The sequence below is a fragment of the Pan troglodytes genome, chromosome 2 (genome assembly GCF_028858775.2).
Source record: "Pan troglodytes isolate AG18354 chromosome 2, NHGRI_mPanTro3-v2.0_pri, whole genome shotgun sequence".
In the NCBI taxonomy this organism is placed as follows: domain Eukaryota; kingdom Metazoa; phylum Chordata; class Mammalia; order Primates; family Hominidae; genus Pan; species Pan troglodytes.
In genome coordinates this window covers 28,356,569-28,379,488 of record NC_086015.1, presented here as the reverse complement: position 1 = coordinate 28,379,488, position 22,920 = coordinate 28,356,569, and the positions used below count along the sequence as shown (strand labels likewise).

The following is a 22,920-nucleotide window of genomic DNA, read 5'->3' as shown; positions in this document are numbered from 1 at the left end:
TGTGACTGGAAAAAGGCTTTGAGCAAGACAAGTGTGTAAAACTCTGTTCAGCAGAAGTTACTGTAAGGAGTGACGGGATCTGGCATGGTTCTTTGAGTGATAGTGGGTATTCAGTCATCTTAAGGACTTCCATTGCCATGATATAAAAATAACTGATCTTCTCTTTCATGGGCCTCCCTGAAATGTTCTGCAGATTATGATGTAAAATAACAAGCAAGGCAGGGAAGGACTTCCTTCCAAGGACAATGTGTAGATTTAATTAGTGACATCTGTGTTATTTGTATTTGTATGGAACTAAGTCCAGTTGTTTTCCACAAAAAAAAAAAAAAAAAAAACTCAGAAGTCTGCTTGATGATGTGTCAAAAATTGGGAACACCACATTTGAAAACTACAAACAAGTAAGCATGAAAAAGGGAAATTAATTCAATAGCATTTATTTTTATTAGGTCACATTATTACATATGTCCTTTTAAAAAACTTTCTGGGTATAAATAGAGATAATAAAAAGTAGAATAAAGTACTTATTCCCCATATCAAAAGAGGAGAATAGAGGTACATATAAATTCCAAGCAGTATATGTTCTAAATCTATGAAAATCCTTTCAGGAATTTGGCCTGGTATATATAAATCTAAACATATAAGTACAAATGTTACTCATATAACTATAACTATGTAAAGACTAAAATACTTGATTTTGAAATGCAGTCAGTTATAGCCTAAGACATTTAAATACACTCCCCGTTTCTGCTGAGGTCAACACATCCCCTTGAGAAGTGTAGGACTTGGCTTTATAATGGGAGAAAATAATCCATGAAGAGTAATTTGAGGATGACTTACAGTTGAATATAACTTTAAATTTTTTAGGTGAAGTCCATAGTTTTACTTAAGTTGGTTAAGGGGTGCAAAAATACAGTTATATAGAAGGAATAAGTTCTAGTGTTTGATAGAATAGCAGGGAAATTATAGTTAACAATAGCTTATTGTATATTTTTAAATAGGTAGAAGAGTTGTAATGTACCCATCACAAAGAAAATATAAACCTTTAAGGTGATGGATATCTCAGTTACCTCAACTTGATTATTACACATTGTCTACAGGTATCAAAATATCACATATACCCCAAAAATATGTATCAACATCAATAGAAAAATATAGAATTCTCGATAAAACCTAGAATTTTCATCTGGGAAAAAATAGCCAAACCCTCAGTAAATTAAACCATAATAAAATGTTAAATATTTTCCCCAGACTTGGAAGTAATATAATGGTGGTTTCCAGTTTAAACAAAACCTTATGTGTAGTTGTAAGATTCAATAAAAAGATGCACATAAAAGTGCTTTGGAAATGGCAAAATTCTCAGCGGGGTCGCCACCATGAGGGCAGTAGAGCACAGAAGAAAGGAGCGTTGCTTTGGAGACAGATTGTGAGCATGCCAATTTCAGCATGGCTGCCCTGTGCGAATTATGTAGCCTCTCTGTGTGCCAGGATCCACATCTCTAAGATGTGGACCATAATAATTCCCATTACCGCTACGAAGAGTAAGTCAGTTAGTACATGTAGAATTCTGAGGACAGTTTCTGGCACATGGAAAGTGCTCAAGCAATAATGGTGATGATGATGACAATGATGGTGCAGTTGTATTTGGGGGAAAAGGAGAGGACAGAGGAAGTATTCGATTTTGAAAATGGAGGACGGACCAGCTGACCCAATAAGCTTAAAGAGGAGTAAACAGAATAATAGAAATTAATTAGGCTTGGAATTTAAATGGAAATGAATGCCCTGTTCATACATATATTCTAAACTGAGATAAGTGTCTTTCTTGGTACTGGCAGAAATATTATTAGCAACATTTACCATTGTTTAAAAATAAAATATTTTGAACAATCATTACACATATACTATGGAGCCCTGAAGATTCTAGTTTAAAAACTAAGTTTAACTAGGAATAACTGTCTCCAGATTTAATAGCAAGTATCATAAAGATTATGAGATGATGATGTAGGAGAGTAAACGTTTTCATTGCCACAAATGTGGGATGACAGCATGATTCAAGACTGGTAGATAAAACAAGCTGACTCTAAGGAGAAAGAGACATCTCTCCACAAGACCTTTTCTGAAGCTGAATTATAATTATTCTTTTATGCTTTTGACCATATTTTACCACCCGTGTTCTAAAACAGTGGCTAAATATTCCATACTGAGAAACCAGAACCACCTGGGTCTTACCTTCTTGTGGCCATGATGCACATCCCTGAGCAGCCATATTGCTCTCCAAAGAAGTTTCCCAAGACCAACCTGCTTCCCCTGCTCACCTGTCCCAAGGGCACCACTGCTCCTTCTGCCAGACTGCACAGTGCACCTGCACTCTGCCTGTGATGCAGGCTGGGAGAAATGGACCCTGAAAAGATTCAGCTTTGCTTTTTCACCAGCTGAGGGAAATTGTCTGCAGGGCTGCCTTAGATCTGCCAAAATCATCCCAGCAATACCTGGCAAAAGCCCAAGATGTGAGTTATTCATACTAAAAATGGAGAATTGGGGCCAATATTCTAACTATGAGTTTTTAATTCCAAGAATTTAAAAATAATATTTTATATATATATATATATATTTTTTTTTTCTTTACAAAGTAAAGATTGGGAAGCAGCTGGGCATCAGGCTGAGAGGCTGGCTAAAAAGAAAACAGCTGTGTTGGTCTTAAGTCTGAGCTGACTACAATAACTCTTGATTTCTTTGAACCTTGAACCTGAGGATTCAAGGCCATAAAGCAAAGCTACCAAGTGTTGACTTATCTGGTTCCTTGTGAGACATACAGAGTAGAGTTGGTTGTTAAGCCATCTTTAAATGGAAAGTGTTACAGAAATGCTTATAATAATAAAAGGCTAATTATAGCATTTTCCCAAGTTGTGGGATTACTATAATGGGAATGATGGCACATGCAAGACCTAACACATTTATCAAAGAGCTGGCGGGATGTCTACAAAAGTAAATATTATATATGCTGATATGTCATGTGCTGATCAACATAGTAAGTCTAGCTGGACAGCTGCTTTAGTTTAAGATAAGCAAAGCAAGCATAGGAGTGTTCGAAAACCACTTATGCTCCGGTGAATATACCTAAAGTGTGTTTCAGCTGGAGAGTGGGGATTGGGAGAGGGCTCATGCCTCTTTATATCTTCACAGTACCTTATAATTATAAAGTGCCTAGCATTCTGCCTAGCACCTAGTAGGTGATCAATGAATCATTGCCTTTTTCCCCCTTCCTCTGGCATGTTGTCATCAGTGGGAGATGGCTTATGGGTAGGGGTATGGGGAGCTTTGAGTACCAAGAGCACATGGTCTAAAGCAGTGGGTTTGCTATACAAATATAGCCTTGAGACATCTCTGGTTCCTCCTTCCTAGCAGATTGTCCCCTCTGTCACACCTACGAAGACATTTTTATACTGTCATTGGCTACCTTTTATTCAGTGAGTGCTCCACAAATACCTGTTGATTCAACTGCATCTCTTGTGGACATTTATGGCACTTCAAGACTGTGGTTGCCTTTAGTGACTGCCACTGAACAGATTCCTGCTTGTTGAGTATTGCTTATTGCTGAAGCTATTTTTATAAGCACTGCCAAAAGCCTTTAATCCTCTGTCAGTTGAGTGTATCTTTTGGGTTGTTTTTGTTGTTACAGCTAACCTTTTGGCAGAGAATGGGGCAGACAAAAAAAAAGGGGGGAATTGAGATAGGAAGCAGTTTGTAGAAAGATCCTTGGAAAAACCCTTTCCCCCAAATTACATTTTGCATTCCATTAGAGAGCAACAGATTAAAAACAAAGCACAAATCTCACTGAGAACCTGAAAGGCAAGTTTCAGCATGAGTGAATTTTTAACAGCCTTGAAGGAGGGGGTTAAAATGAAATTCTGACAACCTTAACTACATTTCTTTCTTAAAGCGTTGCTATAATAATAAAAGGTGAAATGTCAGCAGTCACATATTATTCTGTCTAACAATAGTTTATAATTTTTACTCTGTGGGAGCACTTGCCCTTTTATAGTCTCAACTCTTGCGTTTTGACTGACTGCCCAAGGACAGCAATTACTTAAGCCATTTACCTACACACCGGCAGCACAGCCAAGACCTGCTCTGCATTGCTAAGTTCTCCAGGGATTTGCTCTTGGGGACTTCAGTCAGTAAAGGAATTCTATGATATGAGCTACTTACTACCCCTGGGGTTTCAACCACTCCAAAAATCTGTATTCATCCCTACACCTTGAAAACACACTGCTGGCTATGCTTTCTGCGAAGGAGAGATCAGCTTCTTTCTGTGCGTCAGGAAAACATCTTCAAACATCCAAATAGTCACACAGTCTCCTTCAGAATATTGCAGAAGAATAGATACTACTCAGTTATCACAAAGTAGAGATGGGAGTTTTCTATTAAAATTTTATTCACTTAGCAAGCATGATTAGAACAGCTGCTATGTCCACCAACCTAGAGCATCTGCTAGGGTAGAGCTACCAAGATTACTACTACACAGAACCAGCCCACAGAGAGTACATTTTGTGGGAAAAGTCAGATGAGAGATGTAAATTATTGAGGGAAGCAGTAGGCTAATCAAGGAAGTAGCCTGCCTTGAGGTTAGGGATGGGAATCCTGGCATCAGTCATGACCCATCAGCTCAAATGCCCTCAGGGTTGGGCAGGTAAGGAAATAAATGAAGGGTGCCAGTAGGGACTGTCACACAGTGTAGCCAGTGAGAGCCATTGAGATGGAACACTATCCCTCAACTACAGGTGTTCAGTGCCATGAGCAAATACCAGCCCATTCTTGCCAGAACTTTGGCTTTTTGAAAATTATTTTTTAATGTTGGCAACTAGTTCACAGTGTTTTACCCCCATGAATTCCACACAAAACAGTTCTAGGGACCAAACTTTGGGTTATGATGTGTGCTGTCTTAAAATTCCATTCTATATGCTTTATCTCAGGCTGTTACAGGTTAGGCGCTCTAGAAAGCAGATTCTGAGACAGTGTAGTAAGCAGGAGGTTTACTCAGATAGCTGTCTGTGGTAGGAATGGGAAGGAAGCCGGTGTGGAGTGTGGATAGAGGGAGAAGTTGGACTGTGATGGAGTCTCAGTAAATGTCTCTGCTAACATTTAAAGAGCAGTGAAACTTGGTAGCCCTTCAGAGTTGTTCCAAGTTGGGTGACGGGGCTGGGCCTTTATACCTTGGCATGAACCAATCACTGGACGTGGGTTGCTTGGGAACGGGCATGACTTTGGGTAAGGAGGGTCTCTTCAGCCAAAGGAATATGCATCAGAGTCAGCCAACCTCTCAGTAGCTGGGAAATCAGTTGTATCTTACTGAAGGGGATCTGGGTGGTGCGTGACAATACCCATCATAGCTGTAGATAGGTTTTTCTGCATGGACTGTGTTGCCCCTGAACACAAGGATGAGGTTGCAATCAACATTGAACTGACCTGACAATCATGCCCTAGAGAAGAGAGATGATCTCACATTGTTTCTCCTGGTCCCATCCTGTCTCTGGGCCTGTCTCTTTCCCTACTTTTGCTGGCCTGTATGTCTCCCACAGAAGCTAGTGGAACAGGATTCCTAAACCCCCTGAGGAATTCCTAACCCCTTGACCCAACCTCAGAGCTATATTGGTGTGGCCTACAATCCATATTTGGAGCATTTCTAAGGATACAGTTTCAGCCTAAGCAGACAGAGTTGTAATGGAATGTAATGATGCACTCATTTTTGCAACATGTGCTTTTTGATAGCCTACTGCATGCCAAGCACCGAGCTACTCACTTTGAACAAAAGAGGTTTCCTGCGTGCAAGAAGTTTGGTATTTAGTTGGTAATGCAGATGAATAAGCAGACAATTTCAGGGTGGTAGGTGTTCTCATAGGGGTGATCAGAAGTGTTGTTTTGGGAGGCTACTTTGATTAAAAATCTGTAGTTAGAAACAATTATAATACTCTTTGTGAACAACAGCTCACCAAAGTAATGCCAACTGGGCTGGAGAGGGTCAGGTTATAATGTGTTAAGGGAGTAGACTCTGAAAGGTTTAGTGAATATTGGTGTACATAAATGGGGAAGTGAGGACTTTAACCTACTGTCCAGGTTGCAGGCCTAAATGGTTGTAGATTTGGAAGACATGAATGAATGATGGCATAACTGAGGGGAAAAAAAAGCAAAGCACTGGGTAGACAACCATCACTGCTGATGATTAAGATGTGGTTTTGTGCCAACAACTGTTTATGGAATATATTCCTCCCTGTGAAGTAAGGCAGCCATAAATAACTATCATATGTGTCACAGTTTGACAATTATTATATGTAGAGCCATGGAGAGCATGCTGGAGAGAGGATAAGAGAAGAAAGGTATTAATTCCAATTGATGTGGCAGGAAAATCTTGAGGTGGATAATAATGATGATGACTTGAAGGTCCATAACAATAATAGCTAATATGAATGCCTAATAAGTACAAAGGACTGTGTTAAGTGCTTTCTGTGCTTTAACTCATTAAGTTCTCTCCACAACCCTGCAATATAGAGGCTGTTATCTTCCTCTTTGTATAGATATGAAGAAACTGAGGCTTTCTGTTCAGGTTTAAGCACCTTGCTTAAGATTTGATGACAAGAAAATGGTAGCCTTTGGATTTGAACCAGGTTGCCTGAAGCCAAATTCTGGTGTCTTATCACAAAATTATACTGTATCTCACTTGAAATCGATGTTGAAATATGCATGGGAGAGGAGAGCATTCAAACTGAAGGGAACTGTTTTTGCCAAGGTATGATGATGTTTTGGGTTTGAGGAAATATGGGAGATATGACTAAAACATAAGGTAGAGAGGTGAAAAGCATGGTGTGAAGGTTAACTTTGGAAAGTTAGACCGTTGTTTCCTTGCAGATGGCCTTAAATACCAAGCTAAGGGGTTGGGGTTTTTATTCCTTGTGAAATGGGGAGCCATAGAAGGTTGTAAGCAAACAAGTGGTAATATCTGTATTTTGAAACAGTAACTCTGGCTGTGAAGGGTAGACAGGTGAATAGAGGGACTAGAGGTGGTTAGGCAGAGAGGAGCAGGTCCCTAAATATTGGGGAGGCACTTTGCAAGCAGGGTAAGAACAGGGCAAGTAGAAAGAAATAGAAGACAATTTGATTGTTGCCTTGGCTCAGGTTTTTGTCTGTGATATTGAGAATGCAAGATGAAGGTAAAGATGTCGTGTAGAGAGAGCAGGAGCTCAGATTCAGACGGTGGAAATGGAGGCGTGGGCCTCAGGAGGCTCTGTCTAGAAGAGACTCTGGAACCTCCTCCTTGGAAGTTTAGGTGGATGCTGGATTTGGCTGGATTCAAGTTGAGGTTATTGAAGAAACACTATGTAGGCTGACAAGTATGAAAGTACACATTTAAATAGAGGATAAAAGAAGTAATTTTTAAGAGAGTCATATTGTACATCCTGTCATTTCACATGAAGTAACCTGCCACTGTGGCTATGGTCTGTGAAATGAAGTATGTGAACTTTCAGTTTAGGGTAGGAGTTGATATTTAAGTTGGGCAAAATGTTCCAGGAAAAGGGCAGGATTCATGCGTGATGATTTATCTGGAAATTTTCTAGAAGCTCTATAGGCCAGTTCCATTTGGGAACACAGACCTGCCTTCCCATTGATGGTAATGAACTCAGGTAGTTCCAGTTGTCTCAGTCATTTGTTGGCTTCTGGGTTTATGCTTTTTTTTGTTAAGCCATCATCTGATATTATTTAGTTCTTAGTTGCTAGAGTGAGTGTGCATTACTACCTGTACTCTAATGATAATGTAATCGTAGGATCCATGTTTACAATATGTAGTCCAAACTCTCAAGGATTTAAAGGCAGATTATGCTGGGTGGAATAGGAGGGAGCAATTCCCCAACGCTTAGAGAGTGTGACAACACATCCAGCTGCTCCTTGCTCCTTCAGCATGCACAAATGCCGTGTGTGTGTGTGTGTGTGTGTGTGTGTGTGTGTGTGTGAATTGCAGTGTAGTTGATTTTCTCTGGCAATGCTTTAATAATTTTGGTGCTCCTTTTAATATTAGTGGAGGTTGGAAAGAAATTTCTGTTATAAAAATTTTCAAAGTAGTTTATTCTCCCAAGTAGCAGGCTGATGGCCAGTTGTCTGTATTTGATCGTTAATAAAATTGAGCATTTCAAATGACATTCTCATTCTCCTGCTGCTATTAATGGGGCCCCATCTTTAGGACATCTGCAAAACATTATTTGTAATGGAATTCTTATTATATCATAAAATTTTATTAGACCTTAGAAATGACAATCAGATTGCATTGTTTTTCTTATTAAAAGTACTTTCTTTGATGCAGAGTTCCCTAACCTTCTTTCTCAGAAAACCATTATACTTTTACTTAAATTTTGTTTTAATTGAAGTATTATATTCATGTAGTGCACAAGTCATCAATCTGTGGCTCAATGACTTTTCCCATGGGTGTGTACCTGTGGCGCCATAAGCCAGATAAAATTTAGAACATTTCCAAAACCCAGGAGGCTACCTCCTTTATGCCTCTTCACAGTCAATATCTCTTTCCAAAGGTAACCCCTATTCTGACATAGGTCAGGGGGGCATGGATTTTAAGTACAATGTTTCCATATCAATACATTCTGAAATGTATTTACTGGAGTGTGCTACAGTACTAAGAAGTAATCTTGACTTTTTTCCGGAGGTCTCTTGTATAAGAACTCTTCCTATTCAAGTGACTAATCCTTGGACTTTTGCAATTAGAAGTGGCACATTCTAATTAAACTAATGGTAAATTATACTAAGGGTGGAAATTATACTGAGGGTGAATGATTTTATGGATTTCTATCCTCTAAAGGTGGTCATAGATTTTCACACAATCAAATCCCTACTAAATTTTATCCTCCTTTCACCATTGCTCCACCCCCAAGTGTTCTGCTAGATGTTATCTGAATGAGATTTCTTTGCTGTGAATGATTTCTTATAACACTTCATGGCTCATCTTCGTCTCCAGAAGTTCTTAAAGTTGTAACAGTATCCTACACATAAGAATGCAGAATTTGATAAATGGTTAGATAAGATCGTCTCCCTTATATAACAATTTAGAAAACCTGAAAACGATACCAAAAGGCCTAGTTTTCCTTTTAATGTACAGGGCTCCTTCTGCAGAGGTATTCTGTGGTTGTATTCTAAATCCAGACTTGCCCTGTTTAGAAACCAAAATTAGAAGTCTGAGGCCCATTTCTTCAACCAAATCTGATGAGTAAAAGGATATACAGTAGCCATGTATAAAGGTGGAAAGACCTGGTATGGCCCATATTGCTGCTGTGTTAATTCTCCAAACTAAAAAGGTAACCAAAAGTTACTAGCCGGTAAGTTAAGTGGAAATCGAGACCAAGAAAGATCCCTTAAGTTATTAATTTCAAGAATTCTTTCCTAATTGCTGAGAATTTACCATCTTGAATTGTTGGTAGGAGCTAGTAGTTCCATCAAGAAAAGGTGCTTTAAGGCAAATTAGGTTAGAGTTTCCTTTGTTCATTAATCAAAATCAAGAGAATCTGTTTCCTACACATTGTTCCTTTCTGTGAAAAGACTTTGACAACGTGACTGAATTTCCTAGGGGAATTTTCTAACACCTTTAATGAGAAAAAAGATGTCTTTGCATGAGTATACAAACACGCAGAAGAATGCTTATTAGAAGATCTATTTATACTTGAAATAGAACTGAATTGAGTTGGCAGGAAAAGAGAATTGTGTTAGTATGCAGGTCCCTCAGAGACATGATTATAGTCCTAGTGACAGGATATGAAGATACTACTAATTACCTTTGTAGACTGAAGACATTTTTAAGATATACTTGATTTCGTGTCATCAACAAGAAAGTAGTAGTTTTGTTATATGAATTATTTTTTAATTATTCAGTGTACCTACTATTAATAAATGTGCAAATAAATACACATGTTTAAAATAAAGAGCAAGTCTCTGCCCACCCCCATTTCTTCCCTCAGCCCCAATCCCTAGATATTAATAATGGCTAATGTTTTCTTCCAGATATTTTTAATACAGCTAAAGAATGGATGGATATATGGATGGATGAATGGATGAGGGATGGACAAACAGGTAAATAGTTAGATAAATGGGGAAAGAGACATTGAAATGTTTGTTTGTTTGTTTGTTTGTCTTCTGAGCCGGGTACTTTGTTGAAGATTCAATGTTAAGCAAACACACATATTACCAACTTTCCTAGAGCTTATAGTCTGGCAAAAGGAAATAGATATTAATCGCAAACAAGTAAATGTATAATTATAAATTAAATACAACATAAAAGAGTACATGAGTTTCTGTGAGGAAGGGATGATTGTGCTGAAATCTGAAGGAAGAATGGAAGACTGAGTTAGACTAGAGGGGAATGTTCCAGATAGAGGCAAGAAAGTATGCAGAAGACCCTGTGCCAGCAGGACCATAGCTCATTCAAGGAACTGAGGGTGCCTGGAATGGTTAGAGTGTAGACTGGATAGAAGGGGAGAAGTGCTGTGCTGGAATTCAGGTGGGAGGCTGTTGCAGAAGTGAAAGGGGAAAAATGAAGGCAGTTTGGACTAGTGTGAAAGTAGCTTGGACTAGCATGTGGTTGGAGAAAAATGGGTGAATTTCAGTCTTTTGGAAAATGAAGCACACGTTATTTAGTAATGATTGGAAAGAGATGATAAGGATATAGATGGCTTCTCTCTGTTTTTCTGTTTCTTATTCTATGTGGATTTTTTCTACACTTTTTCTGACCTTGCATTTTTCCTCTTAATAGTATATTTTGAAGATTCCCTCCCCGTTTCAATAATGCCTTTTTAATGAGCTCCTTGTGTTTCATGGTACAAATGTGCTATAATCCTTTTAACCAAATTTGAGATTGCTTGGTTTCCTATTCCATCGATAACTTTAACATAGTTGTTAATGTTTACCAGTCTTGTTCATAATCTTTATCCATTCATTTAATGATATTTTTCCTTATTTGTAAAATATTTATTTATTAAGAATATTAATCCTTTGACTAGCAAAAGAAGAAAAAATATACAGTCACCTGCATAGATGCATTAGATACCAAAAAGGCATTTAACAAAATTTACCAACTTTATTTTATTTTTTTTCCTAATGACCCTTTGTATTTAGAATTTATCAGTTCTCCAGAAGTGGTGTTTTGGTCTTAATTTTGTATCTGAAGGTCCAAACTCACTCTTTTCTAGTCATTCTATTATCTGTTCATCTCATCTTTGGCTTTATTCTTTCATCACATTCATTCTTTGTAATGTCTTTTATGATTCAAAGTGGATATTTTTCTGTTTCTCCACTGTTTTTTTTTCTAGAAGGTATTTTTTATCAGTATTTGCTTGATACTTTTCTCCTTTCCTTGTATTCTTTCCTCTTTCCTATATGCTTTGAAAAATCTTTACATAGTTGCTATGTCATTTATTTTTTTCTTTCTCATATTTAATGTGGAAAGTGTTAGCTAGACCATCTATTTTTCTAAAGATTGTATCTGTAAATCATACTTGACTTTTATAGCTTCTTCCCCGAGACCTTTTTGTTTTCTCTGAGAACTGAACTTCGTGGGTTGGGTAGCACTAGGACTTTTCTGTTGCTTGAGAGTAGGGAAGAGGACTCAACTGAGATTATGGCTAGTTATAGTTGGTTAATTTGGGCTCTATTCTTTGTTCTGCAATTTTATTTAACATTTTATACCGGGATCTATGTTTTTTAAAGACAAGGTCATATTTCAGTCTTACCAGTGGAAACTCTTGGATTCAAATTATTCTATAAGTTGGAGAGAGTTTTGAAACATTTGCTTTTGATAAAGACAGTAAGTTCTATGTAACTTACTTCTCCTGGTATAGCTTCACCTTCCAAGGAGTTATTCTCACCTTAGGTGGGTCAATGTGGTGGTAGTGAGCCAGGACTTCTACTCCAAAAAGCTTATTCTCTAACTGCCTACTGACCCCTCAGAGTCCTGCCCTCTGGATTGCAGGGCATTTGGAAGATTGTCCCCAAATTTGTTCAACTCTCCTAGAAGTGCTTTTCTCTCCTGGAACTGCTTTGGAGCTAGAAGTTAGTGTTGGTCTTTGGGTCTTTGTATTGTCATATCTCCCATTCCTTGGCCACAATCTTTCAAATATGGTTTTACCAGAGTGTATCTCTTCCTTTGTTTGAATGTTGTTGGTATATTTTGTCTAATGTTTGACATTTTTATTCATTTTACTAAATTTAGAAATGGTAATTTTTTTTTTTTTTTTTTTTTTGAGGCAGAGTCTCACTCTGTCACCAGGCTGGAATGCAGTGACGTGATCTCGGCCCACTGCAACCTCCGCCTCCCAAGTTCAAGCAATTCTCCTGCCTCAGCCTCCACAGTAGCTGGGACTACAGGTGCATACCACCACACCCAGCTAATTTTTGTATTTTTAGTAGAAACGGGGTTTCACCATGTTGTCCAGGATGGTCTCGATCTCTTGACCTCATGATCCACCTGCCTCGGCTTTCCAAAGTGTTGGGATTACAGGCGTGAGCCACCGTGCCCAGCCAGAAAAGGAAATTTTGACCGTGTGACCTTGGCAATATCTTTTAGCCTTTTGGATTCAGTCTTCTTATCTGTAAAACTGGAAGAAGTAATTGCTACCTTCTGTTTTTCAGGATCAAGTCAGATAATGTATTAGAAAGTGCTTTCTGTACTGTACAGTTCTTTCTAGGTATAAGTTGTTCTTACTCTTATTTGTCTAGATGAGATACACAGAGACAAAAGTAAAGAACAGAATGATATATTCTGAGCACTAAAATAGTAGAATATGTGTTCATAGGGCAGTATGCTTAAGCATTTAGGGCTGTTGTGAAAAGTGAATGGACTTGAAAGGGATAGAAATTCTCTGGTGGAGAGGAGGGGGAAGGGTACAATCAAAGAAGTAGTGGATGGAGTATACCTGGTATGTTTAAAGAACGCTGAGTATCACAATTAATTGAAATGGCGGGGTCATGGAAAAGTGTCACAGAAGAAAAACTGAGAGGGTTAAGGAGGCATCAAATTATAAAGGCCTGACTGAGAAATCTGGAAGTTATTCTGAATGCAGTATAAAGCCTGGATTTGTTTTTAACAAAAACCTTAGCAGGAAGCTTACACTTTATGTTTAAGGATGTGGCAGTAGTATGCAGGAAAAATGAAGAGAGGGAGAAAGAGGATGATGGGGTTGCATAAGTAGGTAAACATACATCTAGTGTGCCAGGACAATCAAGTTTAAACCTGTTGTTCCAGAACAATTATTAATAGTGGCCTATTTCCTTCTTAATGCTGCTCATAGTAAAATGATGACAATATTTATAAGAACATCATAAGAACATTGACCAGGGCCAAGGCAATGGGCATATAAAGGAAGGAACCAATGCCAGAATACCAAAAAGGAAAAATGTGTAAAGTTACTACATGAGGACAGGAGGGAGGAATGAAGAAGGGAGAGTAAGAGGTAGGTCCAAATTTTTCTGCCAGATAGATTGCAATAGTGGTGGTAACAATGATTTTTGAAAGGGGATAAGGGGGGAACCTGGAAGTAACAGGGTTTAAAGAGAACAAGAATTAGTTTGCTGTGAACTGTTGAGTTGTAGTAGTGAGGATCTAAGTTGATTTGTCACTTGTAGAGTTGTAGATGAAGCTTAGGTGTCACGCATCACTTTTATAAAACATTCATTGACTATGCTCAGCTCTATGGGGCTGAGTAGGGATCTCAAATCTACTTGCCGAGTCACCTTTCTCAATTTTAGGGACTTGTTACAGAATCCTCATGCTGAATAGGGACTTCCCTTATAGTCCCTTCCACTCCTAAAAGGGGGAAAGTGGCTCAGACAACATGAATAATAAGCAAACACCCAAACACATTCTATTATAGCTCAAAAACTTCTCTACTTTGAGCAGACTTAGGAGTTTCTCTTGGCTTGAGACATGGGTCCTTTTCCATGTCAGACAATATTCGTCTCAAGATTTTGTACCCTTGACTCTCCCTTATGGGAGCTCAACAGCTAACAAATAGCAGTTGACCTTTCCTATCTCTCAGTCTGTGGCTTCCTGTGACCTAATTGGAAACCTTTGCTTGATATGTTGTGAGAAATATAAATTACAAATTACTATATATAGTTATAACATTTAGGGTACAGTTATACAAATTTGTGCTTATAGGAATGTAGAAATGAGCCCATAAATGCATCTATGAATATGTATATGTACATACAATTTATATATTTACATATATGCATCGAAGGCGGTTTAGTGCTTAAATGAACAGGCTTTGAAATTAGGCAGGGCTGTGCGACTCATCTAATAAAGTGGGAAAAATATGAATAACTTCCTCATTGAGTTGCTATAAGGGTTAAATGAGATGATGATTATAAAATGCTTTCAAATGGTGCTGGCATTTTTTTAAAAACTGGAAAAGTATATACCTAATTGTTAAGACAGTTATATTTGAGTTGCTGGATTTTGGAATATTTTGTTTTCTAGATTTCTCCCTAATATTCTTTATCAAAAGATACATGAGAATAAAATTGATATAGTAAAATTTTTATTAATATAGTTTCCTAGAATAGTATTTATGAATAGAAAATAATTCATACATGTTTATTAATGAGCTTTTTTAGTTGGAAATTCTCAGTTCATATATTTCCTGTCTGTGGCATCTCTCATGTGTCTCCCTGAAGCCCTTTCTCAACTGCTCCCCTTCTAAAGAGGAAAGGCTCAATGGCCTATATACACCCAACCTTGAGCACCGTCATGGCAGGAAACAGATAACAGTGTTTTTATAGGTCACTAGGATTTATCTTTATTCATATTTCCATTTCTCACTTCTAAGAACTAGCCTTTCCATGATCACCGTGATCACAAGGCTAAGAGATAGGTAACATAGTCTCTTTGCAAATACAGTAGGAATTTCCCACTGAGCATGTTTTCATTAAGACAAATCAGTAAATACCATTAGATTTAAAGGATTAGATTTATTAGTGTTTCTGGTGATCCTAACAAGTGCAGAGATGATGAGCAAATATAATTTTACTACATTTATCCAAATACCTGCACAATCTTTTCTTATTTTTATTTGTAATATCAATCTTAAATAATCATGAGTAATTTTACACATTAGAAAGTGGGAACTGGAAAAGTGTGATTTTTTTCAAAACCTTTAAGAGACAGCTGGGCTGAGAGAAAACAATAATGCCCCTGCCTGATTCAGTTTCTGCCTCACTCACAGTGAATTTCTCAGGAGCCCAAATCACTGGATGATAGAATTGGTCTAATTCAACCTTGCAAACAAAAGGAGAAAAATTGGTCAAAGAATCAGCAAATTGGGACATTGAGAGGCTATATGAGCTTTTTCTTTAAGCTTTGCCACTGGATTCCTGTATCTCTCATTTTATACCTTTTCTTTGTTGGCTTGAATAAGTCACTTTTGTAAATTACCATTAAACCTGTTATCTAGCTGACTGTGGAAAGTCCCTTATTTCATAGACTCATGGAATTTTGCCGCTAGAAAGAGCCCTAGAAGGTCTCTCTTCTCAGTGTACAGGGAGGAGGAGGGAAGGTAAGAGATTGGCCCAAGATAACACAGCTTTTTAACAAGGAGCCAGGACTATCAATTTTCAGCTATCAAATGTTGACTCTCTCACTAGAAAGTTACATTCTGGGTCACAGTGTAGCATGTGTGCTAACTTAAGCATCTAAGACTCTATCAGAACTATTATTGTTAATAATCCAGAACTAAAACACTTCTGAATTTCACCATATCAGGTTTGCAAAATCCTTTTGACAGAGCTAAATCCAAGGGCACAAATGAAATCACCACAGCCACATCTCTATTTCCCCATCCCTAGAACAGACTCACTTCCTGTAGCACACATAATGCCATCAGCCCCCTCACCCTTACATCACTTAGCTTGAATGACAACATTTTTATAGACATATGCCAAAGAGGACAGTCACTGGCCCAACTTGGGTCATGTGCCCCTCCCTGTGTCCAAGAAATAGGACATCCTATTTCCTTTGGTCACTTGGCCACTAGTAAGAATGGGCCCTGGCTGAACCAAATGGAATGTGCTCCCTGGGGGACAGAAAGATTCTCTTGCTATGAATTTGTGTCCTTAAAATTAGGAGACAGGGAGGCCGAGGCAGGAGGATCACTTGAGCCCAGGAGATCAAAACCAGCCTGGGCAACAAAGTAAGACCCATCTCTACAAAAATTAAAATAAAAAATAAATTAGCAAAGTGTGGTGGTGTACACCTTTGGTCCCAGCTACCTGGGAGGCTGAGGGGAGAGGATTGCTTGAGTCTAGGAGGCCAAAGCTACAGTGAGCCGCCATCATGCCACTGCACTGTAGCCTAAGTGACAGAGTGAGACCCTGTCTCAAAAAGAAAAAAAAGTATGAGACAGATATTTTGGGCAGGCAGAAAGAGCAACTATTCACTTTAGATGTCAGCCAGATCACATATGTAGTAATTTTTTATTTTATGGTGGACACTGTAGTGTAACAATGTTAAAACTTTAGATGTCATTGTCTTCCTTTAAAGAGTAATGAGTTTTGTTGTGGCAGGCATTTAATTTTCTGGCAGATCAGCTGGAAATAGTGGAGGCCTGGTTTTAGATTCTCTTAGGGCAAATCTAGAGTGATCTTTATTTTAGGATTAGAGTAGTCTTTCTAAGGCATTGCCTTTTTTTGGAGTCTCAGCTGAATCTTGAGAGTGTTCAGCAACGTCTCTTTTCCTTGGCTGGTTGGAACTCCAACATCTGACATTTTGTAGCCCTCAAACACCCTTTTCTGCTCACAGAATAGCTGTTTGGGGTAGGTCTCACATATGATTTTCTTAATATTTGTCTAAAGGCTCAAGAAACCCCCATTCATGTTTCTAGAGTTCTTTACTTGTGCAGCTTCCTCTCTAATACTTTGCTCCACAAATTCCTACCATATCTGCCACCCAAAAATCAGGTCTCAGTTTTCTTCACCCAGCTGCTCTCTGGGTTCCACTTCCCCAGGTTGCAATTTGAAAAGTGCCCCAAGGCAAAAAGCCAAGGTAAACATAAAGCTTATCTCCTGTGTCTTCCTCCTCTCAAGGATCACAGCCGTGGACTGTTGTCTAGTGCCTAAAATTGTGGCTTCAAATATTTGTGTCCATGTTTATAGTTGTTTACGTCCCTTTCTCCATTATAGACACACTTAAAACCTTTTTTTTTATATATACTGCAACTGAAGCACACATAAATTTGATCACTCGCCAAGCTTGGCTCTATCTACAAAGCTACTTCATATTTACAGAAAGTTTTCTCAAATACTGAGGACAAGTTTTGGCCTCTAGAGGAGTTATAGGAGCTGATAACTTAATCTGGGGGTAAATCCTTTGTGAGAAATGAATAATTCAATCCTTTCCTAATTTGTCTATATTTCTGTAAATTATCTCCTTATTTTCTTTTAAATTGGGATATGGTCATCTGTTGAAACAATTTTGTAGAAGTAGGAAAAGAAAAAGACTTGGGATCAGAAGATCTGGATTCAAAAAAGAAAAGAAAAGAAAATCAAATTCCAGCAGACCTCAGTGTCCCTGGGCTTGAGGTTGCCTGTCTGTAAAGTGAGGTAAAAATAGCAACTTTTCAGGGCTGTGATGATGTTGAGAATATCTTCCACTCTCGTTATTTTCTATCAGTAGTAGTCTGGGGGGTTGTCTAAGAAAATTTAGCTTTAAAGGACATTTTAGCATATTCCTTGAGTTAGTTTTTCTTTTATTCTGTATATCAATATAATTAGTAATATTTATTAATATTATATGTGTAAATATAATATATTAATATTATATGTGTAAATATAATATATTAATATTATATGTGTAAATATAATATATTAATAGTATATGTGTAAATATAATATATTAATATTATATGTCTAAATATAATATATTAATATCATATGTCTAAATATAATATATTAATATCATATGTCTAAATATAATATATTAATATCATATGTCTAAATATAATATATTAATATCATATGTCTAAATATAATATATTAATATCATATGTCTAAATATAATATATTAACATCATATGTCTAACTATAATATATTAATATCATATGTCTAACTATAATATATTAATATCATATGTCTAACTATAATATATTAATATCATATGTCTAACTATAATATATTAATATCATATGTCTAACTATAATATATTAATATCATATGTCTAACTATAATATGTTAATATCATATGTCTAAATATAATATGTTAATATTATATTTCTAAACATAATATTAATAAAATGTTTGAACATGAAGTGTTTTGTTACAACAAAGCAGCCAAATCCGAAATTGTAATTTAAAAGATAGTGTATGCTGCTTTAAAACATGGCTCTTAGCACTTGGCTTTCTGTATAGAAGTTTGCATTCCTTTTCTCTCTCTCTTTTTTTAAATCGTCAGTCATAAAACCTGAGCTTTTATAAAAGGAAAGTAACATAGAATGAAAATGCCAAAGAATTAGTGTATTTGAGTTTTGTGTCTCTAGTGTTTAACAGTTTTATAATCCAGGTTTATAACTTGTTGAGAACAATAGACTATTTTAAGCACATTTGCTTTGCTAAAGATTAACTTTTTACATGCCTGGTAAGTATGGTGAAATTTAAGCTTTGAGAGTAATAGAGAGGAATATTTTCCATCTCTGCCTGCATTTTTTAGTAAGGATTTTTTATTAAGGCGCTAACAGCTATTCTCAATGTGTTGCATTTATTAGCAACCAACATGATTCAAGCATTTTCTCTTAGTGCACATCATCTTAAAAGACAGTGAAATGGGGAGGCCTTGATAAGCCCAAAACTAAATTTTAGCCTCACTTTATATCTTCATCAAAATCTAGAAAAATGCAAAATATTTAATAATCCTTATCCTAATAGATATTAGTTTTCCAACCTTGATTCCACAAATGCTTTAATTCATAGTCATTTTATATGGTTTGAATATTTTAAAGATATTTAATTGCATTTTAAATAATAGTATCAGCCCTGAAGTCTATTTATGTTAACAAGAAGTTATGTAACATTTTAGTCGTCTTTAAAACAACATTATAAATACACGTACATAAGCAAACATATAGATAAATGTTTTATACATAAATACAAACATTTAAATACTTTAAACCATAACAGTAATAGACAATGTATATGTATTCTCTTCCTATGTATTTTTGCATTGTAGCTTCAGGATGAATATTTGTCTAAAAATATGTTCTTGAGTATAAGTCTGTCTTTATATGCTTATAATGTTGTCTCTGACAATATTTAGTACTTAATATTGGTTCTGAGTGGAGCCTACATTAATATAGTATAGTACAAACTAAATCTACACCACTTGGCTCAGTACATTCCCTGTACGTCTCTTTTCTACTGAAAATAATTGAATTATTTTGGCTACTTAAGACATTTTTCTTTGTTTTGATGAAAGAAAAATATCAGCTGAATTAAATTTAATGGAGTTTAATTCAGCAATGAACGATTCGTGAATCGGGCAGCCCCCAGAATCACACCAGATTCACAGAGACTCCAGCACAGCCATGTAGTGAAAGAAGATTTATAAACCAAATAAAAGGGAAATGATGTACAGAAATTGGAAGCGAGGTACAGAATGGCTGGATTGGTGATAGCTTAGCATTTGCCTTATTTGAACACAGTTTGAACACTCAGCAGTGTATGAATGGTTGCAGTATGGCCACTGGTATTGGCCAAGACCTAGCAATTGTTACAGGCTCATACTCCTAAGTTAGGTTTTCAATCTGACTATTAAGCTAGGTTACAGTTCATCCACAAGGACTCAAGTATAGAAGTACGGAATCCTTCTCAGGCCATATTTAGTTGGCTTTAACAGTTTTTTCAGCCTTTCATGTGGAATGCAGTATGAAGTGGCTGCATATTTGTAGGTCTGAAAACCTGGTGCTTATTGTTATTCCCAGCCGCTTTATCTATTTTCATAGAGGGCTCATCGAGGTCTGTGTGGCCTATGATAGTGTCATGCCAGCAAGTGTGGGAAGAGTAGTTACCTTTGTGAACTTGTTCAGGCAGCCAGAAGTCATGGCTGGCCTCCAAGATGTCAGCTGAGGACCTGGAGTGTCTGCATGTTTGGGAAGTCATATGATAGAAAAATCTACATGGCACTGAAATACCCACTGCCTTTCAGAAAGGATCAGACTGGGGTTAAAGGGCCTGTGTTGACTTCAGTTTGCATACACGTTCTTTATTTTCAGTGTGTTTGCACATACATTATCTCTCCAGATCGTGAGAAAAGAGCAGCCAGAGGCTCCTTCAGTTTATGAGAGCCAGTAACTCTCACCAAAGAGCTTTGTTTGAAAATTAACAATCTAGACTTTGGTCTTTGTTGGGGTTTTCTAACTTTTTTTTTAAGTCGTAGAACCCTCTTTCCAAATGAAATCTTAATCTGACTCCCAGTATGTAAAACAGAGGAATACAAAGGGTTTTAATTCACATTTGCTGGGGGACTCCAGAGTCTTGCCCACTTAGGCTGATCTCTTTCTATGTTGCTAGGCCCCTCGGCCCCTTGAGGCTCCATGGAGCATAGTCTAAAAACCACAACAAAAACAGGCTTTGTGGAATGTCTGTTGGCCTACAACATTCTCTCTTTTGATATTCTATATTGCCTCTCATAGGTGTTCTGAACTCTGCCACATTTTTCAGAAGTCTTTGTTTTTTATGGTGATAGACTAAGCATCCTGGTGCAGTAGGGAAGCATTCCAGTCTTGACTCCAGCTTTATGTACTGTGTGACATTGAGCATGTCATTTAACTTCCTGAGACATTGGACTCTCCTGTCTGTAAAATGGGGATGGTTAGAGAATCATGGAAAAACCTGGAGACCTTTGGCTAGAAGATATTATGTGAATGGGATTGACTGAAATGAGCTGTTGATCACCGACTCATCCCTATGTAAAGGAACAGCCCTGGATTACTTCAGGGCCACCTTCTCTAGTACACTTGATTGTAACCAGAGTAGGATGATCAAAACTTGAGCATGTCAATGTATGCAGAAGAAATGTCTCTGACTGATTTTCTCATAAGGGAACTCCATATTGTGCATGCTTATACACGCAAGGCTTCCTCTCCAGGACATGGTGATAGATATGTGTTTAAATTAACATCATAAATACTTAATTTCATGGCATATAAAGAACACTGGGGTAGGGGTCGAAGGATCCCATGTTGTACTGGAGCTAGCTGTACTGGCTCAAGAGAGCCAGTTTTGTACATCTCATCCTAACTCTGCATGTGGTAACATCATGTTGGTAGCTTGAAATTAGCTGTGGTAGAATTACTATCACCTGAAAATCAGGAAATACTATAAACTGGGGTTTTGGGAGGGGGAGCACACCATTGTAGAATGATTTGAATTATAGACCCAGTACTCCTACTCCTAAATATTTTAAGCCTCAATGTTCTCATGTATTAAATATGGAAGACAATACCTGCTCCATCTGTCTCACAGATTTGTCATGGAAGTCCAAATATGTGTGAAGGTACCAAAGCAAAACAGATGCCACTGGAAGTGGTAGCATTCTGATTTCCGGTGTTATTGGGGGCATAGAGAAAGAACAAGAGGAGAAGCATGAACTGACCCTGTTTTCCCTCAAGAAACAGAATAAGTGCCACTCACGTCTTATAAACACAAAATTGTATATACTTTTGAAGAATCATAAATATCAAATGTAGGTTGAACTACCTTGAAACATATTTAGAACCATTCTTTAAAATGGAACTATAGACTAATATAAGAAAATGCCTTCAACGCCTCCAAGGCTTGGGACCACTGAATGTAGCAATACATTGAGCACCAGCTTCCAAAGTGTCCTGCTTCCAGCCCTGGAGATGCTTCTGCTGATATTCTATGACAACACACATGAGGAGCTGAAACTGCATTTCTCCTTAGTGAAGGGGCTAGAAGCTAGACAGTCTTTGACATTATGGCCAACACTCATCCACACTAGGATCTGGGTGGAATGGTAACCATGAGTAATTCTGACACTGCCGGCATTTCTACAGAGGCTTTTAGATGAAATCTAAAGGAAACTTCCCAAATAATATGGTTTACAGGTAAATGATTATTATTAATAAGATAATACATAAAATCTCCATCAAGTATACTTCAAGGAATGTGATATTCTTTACCTGAAGACATGGTAGGAATCATGTCTGAAACATAATGTTATGTTTAATAGTTGTATTTTCAATTATATCCTTTCTCTTTTATGTGGACCTATGCTCTGGATGATGTTACCTAGGTTCTAGAATTCTTGGGTAAAAATATCTTCATAAGTATTGCAAAGGACAAACCTATACCTTTTTGGGAGGAGTGCTTTAATCTTAAGCTAAGTTTGTCAGTTTGGATGTCTGCCTAATGTAGATAGGTGTTCTAACCACTCTATTGCTCAGAAATATACTATACAGGTTAAGAGAATGGATTTAGGAATCAGAACTGTCTTGGAGATCCAGCTCTGTTGCCTACTGGTTTCCTGACTTGGTGCAAGTTTCTTATTCTCCTCAAACCTCTGTTTCTTCATCCATAAAATGGGGTAAATAATAGTTTCCCTTTTCTACAGCTCTTTTGAAAATTACATGCAAACAGAGCTTAATTAATGTTAGGCTATTAACCTCTTTAAAGAATGAGTCAAAGGGTGATTTGGCCTAAATTCAAATGACGACTTCAGTTGGGATCTTAACCAGCAATGCCATTGTAGTGAAGCTGGAGCCAGAGTAGCCAAAGCTAAAATCAAACAGTCTCCTAGCTTGGGGAGCCCTTGTGCCCATCTGAATTTGTCAGAAGTAAAGCCAGCATTGATAAGTGAGTAGTGATATAGT

The 22,920-nt window shown here is 37.4% G+C and overlaps 1 protein-coding gene across 21 annotated transcripts in view; it reads left to right on the top strand.

The window, feature by feature from the left end:
- THRB (thyroid hormone receptor beta) overlaps nucleotides 1-22,920 on the top strand; it is a 376,864-nt gene that overhangs the window by 102,026 nt on the left and 251,918 nt on the right. The window lies entirely within an intron of this gene.